The sequence below is a fragment of the Colias philodice genome, chromosome 8 (assembly GCF_061535455.1).
Source record: "Colias philodice isolate Cphi_HAF_F1 chromosome 8, ilColPhil1 Martin Lab GWU primary, whole genome shotgun sequence".
Taxonomy (NCBI): Eukaryota; Metazoa; Arthropoda; class Insecta; order Lepidoptera; family Pieridae; genus Colias; species Colias philodice.
This window is the reverse complement of record NC_143093.1, coordinates 2691331-2700063: the sequence shown is the minus strand read 5'-3', so window position 1 is coordinate 2700063 and position 8733 is coordinate 2691331. Positions and strand designations below refer to the sequence as shown.

At 32.0% G+C, this 8733-nt stretch overlaps 1 protein-coding gene across 1 annotated transcript in view; it reads left to right on the top strand.

Moving 5' to 3' along the window:
- Window positions 1-7131: 7131 nt before the first annotated feature.
- Window positions 7132-8733, top strand: part of LOC149486372 (thrombospondin type-1 domain-containing protein 7A-like) — an 82849-nt gene continuing 81247 nt past the window's right edge. The window contains exon 1 of the mRNA XM_089697983.1: window positions 7132-7246. The gene's annotated coding sequence lies outside the window, so the exon portion shown is untranslated. The remainder of the gene's footprint in view (window positions 7247-8733) is intronic.

Here is an 8733-nt window from a genome sequence, read left to right as displayed (position 1 = left end):
TGGACTTTTCAGGTAAACACGTGCATTCATTTTTATTTTAATGCTAGATCTAAAACAGTAAGTACAATGGTTTTGCATGCTATTTATTCTGTCAGTGCCCACAAATTCCCTCCGGAGTTACGTCAAAAGAGCTATTCCCGGTAAAATGTTTTTTAAAGGCAATCACAATCGTGGCGCAACTACGATTTCTCACTTTCTTCGCCTTGAACGAGAAGACACACTTTCTAACGAAAATTCCATAACTCACGGAAGAAGAGTGAATTAAACTGAATGCGAGACGTTATTATGTCTGCTTAAAACATCAAAATTAATCAAATTTTGTAAATATTTCACATACAGTTTGAAAAAAGGTGACCATTAAATAAAACAATTATCATTAATCATCTGTATGGGTTAGAACAAAAATTAAAATAAATACATGGTGGCTTTTTTTTCTTTGTTGTCCTCGCAACTGTAATATCTTTTGTTTCATTGGTATATTTTTATACAACGTAATTCTGCGTAAACCCTGCATAAATTATATTGAATTTATTAATTTAAATTATGTGTAAGACTCATATTGTGGTGAAAGTTTATGTTATAAATAGTTTTCATACTTTTGATAACATTGATGTTACTGAAAAATACGTAGCTTTAACTCATATTTAAATATATATTTTTGTTTTCGAGGTATCCCTAATGTTATTGTCAGCTCTCTACTACGAGAAAATTTCTGTACAGTTTTTTTTTTCATTTTTATCATTTCAGAGTCGACATATTGATGAGTACTTATAGTAACCTAACAAAATGCAATAGCTCCAGTATGCATCCAATTTCACTGGCTGACTGTGAAAGGATCTTGGATGAAAAACTAGACAAAAAAGTAATCGCAATGTTCATGGAATGGGGAAATTTCTCGATAGCTCCGCCATTTGATTAACAGCGAATCTTTTGTTCCCTCCAACTAAATCGACTTTTGTTTCCGATGAAATTAAACTACGCTAAAGATTTGGATTTGTACCAGTCTAAAAGGAGAATACTACTCATTCATAGTCATTCTTATCAACTTATGAATTATCATGTATCAAATATCAGATTTTTGTATAAATACCATTATATTCATTTATTTTTAAAATCAAACACATGTCGTAGTTGTATTTCACTGCAACCTACCAGGGGACAGGTTGTTATTTACAAGGCTTACAGATGGCTTAGTGCTTACAGTGATTGATAATACCAGTAACATGTTTATTCCTATCTTCTATTTTATAGCAATGTATATTTCATTATTCTAAAGTCAATGAAGCGGCTATTTAGTTCTAAAACAATAAACGCAATCTTCTTTTACCACTTTTAACAGCTTACTATACAGAAGAATCCGAAATGTTGGGCGTGTGTCGGTGACTCGGTCGCCGCGTCTCCTCATAGAGATGTAGAGATGCATTTAAGTTCTATTACAAATACATTGATCTCATCACCGCAGTACCTGTTCTAAATGTACATATTCCATCAACATCCCTACATGTTTAATAAAGCCAAAGTCAAACTGTTACGACTTCAGAATATCGATCACGTAACACAGGTGGCTTGAGCACGCTTCACAGCTCTTACACTTGCCTCGTTAAAACTGGAGCACTCTTGTGAATTTTACACTAGGAAAGAAAAGGGGTTTAGGGCTGGATGCTAAATAAGTATTGTATGAAATGACAGCATTAATATCCTCAATATATCCTTACATCTAGGATTGAATGTTTAAGCATTATGTCTATAAGTACCTACAAGATTAGTTCAAATAGTAAATTAGTAATGTTTAAATTATTTTTATAATCTGACTGCAAAAGTTATACAGATCCCTGTTGAGAGAACTTTATTTACCTACTTTACATTATGTAAATCGAACGTTTTCGATGTAATATAACATAATTGCTATCGAATATCCTTATTTTAAGTAAGTTACTTATGTTTCGTTCCGTATTGTTTTGAATTTATTATGGTTTTCGTACAAACTTTTAATTGGATTATATCACATAAAGAGTTAAAAGGAAGTGTGCCGTAGAGCTTTCGTACTGAAATAATAAACTACCAATTATTAAGCCCAAAAAATGGAAGTAATTGAATTCCTGGGTATTGTTTGTATTTAACAAGTGACTATAACTATCTAGGTACTCTGATCTTGTAATGAAGTATTCTTCTTCTTCTCGACTATAACATATTCACAAACCGAAGTTGACTAATTATTATTTCTATAATTATTTACTACAATATTCTTAATGTTTATTCCTATTAAAATTGGTATATTTAATCGACCTACAATCGATCTACAAACGTAGCCGTAGGTTATTAAGGTAAGTATTTTATTAAATCATCTTGATTCAAGCATAAATAATTCTATAATCTAAACCACATGTAGCCAAAATATATTAAATATTTCGTTCCCGAATCTCGGAAATCTTCGTAAATTTTGCCGGTTAATATTTATTATTATCTCATCTTTACCATGAGGCTTAAGCAAGACCGTGAGTCCTGAGTCCCCTTCCGGAATATTGATTGACGTAACGTCTAAAAATAAGTCGTTGTGATTGGTCCAGCGTTTATATTACCCAGCTCCCACTGTTATGAGAGAAAATGAGTACCCTCGATAAATCGTTGAAAACATTTTGGGTGTAATGAAGTAAGAATTCATTTAAGGCCGCTCCAATTTTAAAGCAGTGTTATTGGTATTTTTGAGTGTAGCGTGTGGTTAGTAGGTACTCTGAGTCTTTTCGTGTATTAGGTACTTTTGCATTATATACAGTTTTGTATGGTTTTGTACAATTTTGATTAGCGTATTATCTTGAAAGAAAATTCAGTATTCATTGGTTTAGTAAACTTGGGCCTTAGACAAAGTAACAATTAAAAAACGATAACGAAGTTAGAAAAGGCAAAAATGTATGGGATTGACATACGCCGCGTTAGATCACGTGGTCTATCTAATGTCAATTCCATACATTTTTCCTTTTCTAACTTCGTTATCGTTTTTTAATTGTTCCTTTGTCTACGGGCCCTCTTCTGTTTCTCAGTTCTCAAATCTTTTTACTATTTACATGTAATCCAGTACCAATACAATGTTTTAAAATTAATTTATGAATTCATTTCCCGATATCTTAAACAATGCTTAAACACTACGCCAAAATTTGCGGGCCTCGGTGACACATTGCTTACATATATTGGTAAAACCCATATTACTACAGAGATCATATTATGAATGCAAAAGATTAATACAATTGAAAAACGTTAAAAATATTTTTAAACATACCAAGAAGTTGAACGGATACGCTACATGCATTGTTCCTGTACAATATTACCCGCTTCCCGTCCGCGGAGTTAGATTAATGTGTTTGTGAAATATAGCCTTTCCTGTAATATTTCTTCCTTCGTTATCAACTTTAGAACCATTTTTCTATAATAATATTGCGGTAAGAGTGTAGGTAACTGAATCTATGTAGTTACTACTAGAGAGGTACAGGTAGAGCAGACTATAACAATTTGCTTTTGAAGGATCAATCATAATATTATCTTTTGTCGTTATAGAGGCGGTTTTCATTTATATATGTATTTTGAAACTAAAACATCGCAATAAGATTCACACTCATAAGACTGTATTTAAAAAAACATGCGTTTCAGTTTTCTATTCAACATATCGTAGCTGCGTAGCACCAAAGTATAAAAATATTTCAACTAGACGTTTCAAGCATTTATCCAATACACCTTACAATTTACAAAGCTATATATAAATAAAAGATTAATTACGTGCCGTTTCCTCTAGATGCAGTAATGGAATCAAAGGCGGATCGAGCAGAGCTATCGCTTACGTGGTCAGTCGTAAGGTTTCGATCAACACAATGCGGAATATACGAGATTCACGAGGGTTTTCACTGGCTACATGTCTGAGATTGCAATGAACAGGAAATCGTGTTCCTACCTATATATATATAATATATATAGAAGTATATAAAAGTTCCTTTAAATGGGATTAGGTTTAAAAATAGATTCGTTTGAATCTACCGTTTGTTATGAAAACATTATGTATTTTATATTATTGTTATAAATATTTAGATATATTGTTTTTTTTAGATTATTTCACTATACATAAGTACTTGAAATATGCTTTTATGTACACTCTATGTATTTTTGATAATATTTTAACCTTTTTTACAACTCGGATTAATAAAACTGAACCCCTTTATTAGTAATTATTTCATCAGATTACAGAGCCCATAATGCTAATGTCGGGTGTAATATGCAGCCAGTAGTTACCTACGGTAAATTATCACTGTCATTGATGGAATTTATCATTAAACGAATTAACTTGACTATCGCCATTTTGAAATGTAATACTAAGGATAATTATTAACAATGATACTAAAACTTTAAATGAATTAACGGTACATACATTTTACTGAAAATAATACATCAGTTTTCTATATTATTTGTCTAGCATGAATTTCTTAGGAATTACTCTCTCCAAATATATGAAATATTGAGAGAAACTACGTGTAGGCTTTATCAATATTTGATATTAATTTTCTAAGTCAATACGACATGTACATTGTACAATACCGATAATTTTAGTGTTAGTTCTAAAGAACCTTATCTATATTCACATTAAAAAGTCGGAAGACAAGAAAATGTAGACAAAATACGCCTAGTTTTTATAAAAATCACCTCCTTAATATTCAATTTGTATTATTATTAATTTCAAATCTCTTTGTGATTTTCATCTTTCAGTATTTAAGTTTAACATTCCACACTGTCTTTATGTTCGCACAATTTTATAGTTTGGTATACAACAAATTAATCTGAAATATTTTTAATCTAAGCTTTAGACAGCGAGTTTCAACTTGTGAACAGCATCATAATGAAACCGAGAATCGGTCCCATAGAAATCTAAATAACAAGACACTAGAAGTCGTAAGCGCGCGTGACATTGTCGCCACTCAGGTGGTTACCATTCCACAAGTCTGTTCGTCGCTTGGTGGTCGCTTGTTCAGTTGTTTCTGACACGTGCGTGAGTAAACATGGTGTGTTGCAGCATTTCCCAGTGCGGAAATTCTTCCATAAATTGTAATTATACTAATAAAGGAATAACATTTCACCGGCAAGTATTTTTGTTTATAAATATTGCCGTTTTTCCTTAAAATTAAACAATATTTACAAGCAATACGAATGACACAGTCAACCGTTCCTCTCATCACGTTTAGCTATACATTGCCTTTTACTATTGTCAACATCTGACAGGTCGGTTGTTATAACGGCCAGATGTTATCAAATGACAATTACAAGAAGCAATGTACTGCATTGTTAACGATAAAGAGTAAATAGTCGCAAGCTAGTGATGTGATGTGTTAAAATTTTTCGATATCGTAATACGATGTTTTTTTGCGTAATATGACGACTGATGGAATAATTGGATTATATTTTAATTTGAATTCTATTTTATTTTTATAACTGATATATAACTTTTTAAACTAAGTACATCGATACAATCATTTTCGGACAATTTTACTGTCGATACAGAATCACATTAATTAAATATACAATAAAGGACATTCTTCACTTAGGTTGACAAAACTATTTTATGTTAAATATATTCTTTGTAGATTTCCACAACGCCGTCCTGACATTAAGGACGAATGGATATCCGCGACTGGGAAAAGAAATTGGTTCCCTACAGGCTATAGTAGGATATGTTAAAAACATTTCAAAGAAGATGATTTCAATGTCACAACAAAAAGACGTACATTAAGTAATTGTTATAACTCTTATAATTTTTGGTGGTCTGGCGCGGTTCTGCATCAGGTGTTCGAGATTTTCAAATTTAAACTCTCAGTTTCTAAACCCCCTCCATTTTTTTTAATATATAATGTACAGACACTGTTTTATTATTTGTATATACTAGTTTGTATATATAGATAAATAAATATTTAAGTACATAACATGTTTTTATTTCTTATACCTATATGTACCTACAGTCTGCCGTGGGCCCACGAGATGAGCCTACCACTGTATTAAAATCAACAACTATATATTTCTTACTTGTTAACTATCACTTAACTATCGATAACAAGGCTGATGAAGTCTTACATCACTAAAGCGTTGAATGAACGTTAATGAAATTTCAACCTTATTTCTATGCGTTGAGGTTAAAAGTTATATCTATCAAAAATTAACGCCCTCTGTTGTCGAGTAGCCGAACTTTTTCGTATTTGAAGTTTCTAAGCAAAAGGAAACAAAACATCTTACGTACCCTAGGGATGTTATACTAAAATAAACCGTAAAGTCGTGATTTAGGGTACATATTAAAATGCGAAATTTATTATTTATGTTAGTTTTCATTAAAATGAAGCTGTCCAATAAAAGGCATAGTTTACTTGTGTGAACTGTCTAGATATCGTTTTAAATGTGTGGATTTTGGCGACAGTGGTTTTCATACTAATTATGACATAATAGCACTTCTATGTGTCTTGTTATTTAGATTTCTATGATCGGTCCTAATCGTGAAATGATCAAAATCGTCGACGTTAGGCAAAACAAAGGTCTGAAAAGGGCGAGCGGTTTCCGGATGAAGCGCGCAGTATCGAATCCAACCCACCCCTAGAGACAAAGAATAAACAAGCAGCAGACGCGCAAATAGTTATAAAATAAATGTACTATGTAATACATAATAGATAGTTTAGTGATAAGTACACGTAAATCTCTCTGACTATTTACTTTTTTACAGAAGAACATTTCAAACAAAGCAAAAATATATGTTTCGGTTTTACGTCAATGGAAAATATATTAAAAACGAAGAAATAAATTGTATAATTTGCGATGTTCAAAATACACCATTTAAAGTCTCTAAATATCATACAAAACAATACCGCACAATTTCCAAAAATACGTAATGTCGCTCGTAGCAAGCGTGCTCTACAAAACCGTAGAGCCTAAGACAAGCAACAACAAAGAGTACTCAGTATACAACGCTTGAATATACACAAAATATTACTAATTTACGTAAAAATTATGCAATAATACAAGGTACAAAGTTCAGATTTAGCACACCTGTTCGTTTCAGGCTGTATTCTTTGCAAGGGCGACGCGGGGAACTGAGTGGTCAGTGCTCTGCGCGTCGCGGTAGCACACACACGTACTGCTCGAATATAATATAATATATTGTTTAGTTGTGCGTTTGTGTTAATCGAATTATGTACGCTACAAGCTAGGTCGTTCAGCACAAATATATCAGGTACGTGACAGAGAAATTTATTTTTTGCACACGTTAAAGTGTCGTCCATTGTTTGTAAATAAATATTTTATTCGGCTTAACGTGATTTGTTTGTATCGTTTCATGGTCAATTCATATGAATATACGCAGAAAAATTACTGTAGCGTGAAGATGTACCGTTTATAAATCAAATTCGAATTTAATTGCTTAATTTTCTATACATATATCATACAATTAAAGCACATGTATAGGTACCTATTGCAACCCTTTTGTTGCCTTGCCATAAGATATTTTACCGTCGTGTTGCGGAGTCAAACAAAAACATCCATTAATTTTGCCACTCAAGGTATTTTCCAGTATCGTTCGTTATAATATTATACGAATATCGAGTTTCCTTTGAAACATTGAATGATGAAAGATAACAAACCTTACCGAGAGGCAGTCTATTTATATACGGATCGATTCTGCGTGTCCCAGAGGGGTATACTTGCATCCTTTTGTACAGTGAATGGAATATATTTATACATTAATAGATTTTACTTTTCAATTTTATTATAAATTTCAATGTGCTTCAATATTGCCTCTACAACTTAATTAAGACCTGTGGCTTTATTAATCTTATATAATTTTATAATTATATACCGTCCTAAATTTTAGTGCTTATATTAAAAAAAACGTATGACATTGAGCTTCCTAAAATCTTATTTTTCGTTATAACAGGCCTCACATTTTTGAACCCCATAATCTCATTTCTTTGACCGTGTCGCAATCGGGTAATAACTCTACCGTTGGTAGAGTTAATCACCTGAAACCTAAAAATGACTTGCTAACGTATTTAAAAGGTAGATAATATATAGTTTCGAAATTTTATCGCGAATTGTAACTGATTTTTATGTCTTTTTCATGGATTTATACCCTTTTATGTTCTTATGTAGGTTCTGCGCCGACGGTTTCGTGAGCAATTTAAAATATGATCCAAACACTTATTTCTCTTCCTTAAATATATATTAAACTTCTTCCACATTAAAATATACACTCTTAATTAACCACAAGTCATTAAACAGCAATGATTTGTGTTAAACAGTCCGTTTTCTGGAGAATGAAAAACGTTTCAGCATTGGTTCATTAAGCGCGATTCGATTATAACGCCTCTTCAGGCTTTGCCAATTATTTGCTTTCCTCCTTAACGAGTGTACAAGTTATTCGATTAAGGCATCTGGATGTAGATTACACTTTCGTTAATAGATTTTTGAATGATTCATCTAAAATTGCGTCCTAAAACCGGAGATTCGAGTATTTAAATTATTATTAGTTACTTTTGAGGGGCTATAACCTACTCTCCCAAAATTTAAATCTCTTTGTCATATTATTACGGCCTACGGGCAATCTTTATTATAATGAGAATTCAATGTAATTTGGAAAAACTAAAAATATTATTAAAGCAAATAAGTCTCTACTTTCATGTTTTCTAAGCGATTCTACAAAATAAAACATCAAATGCATTGATA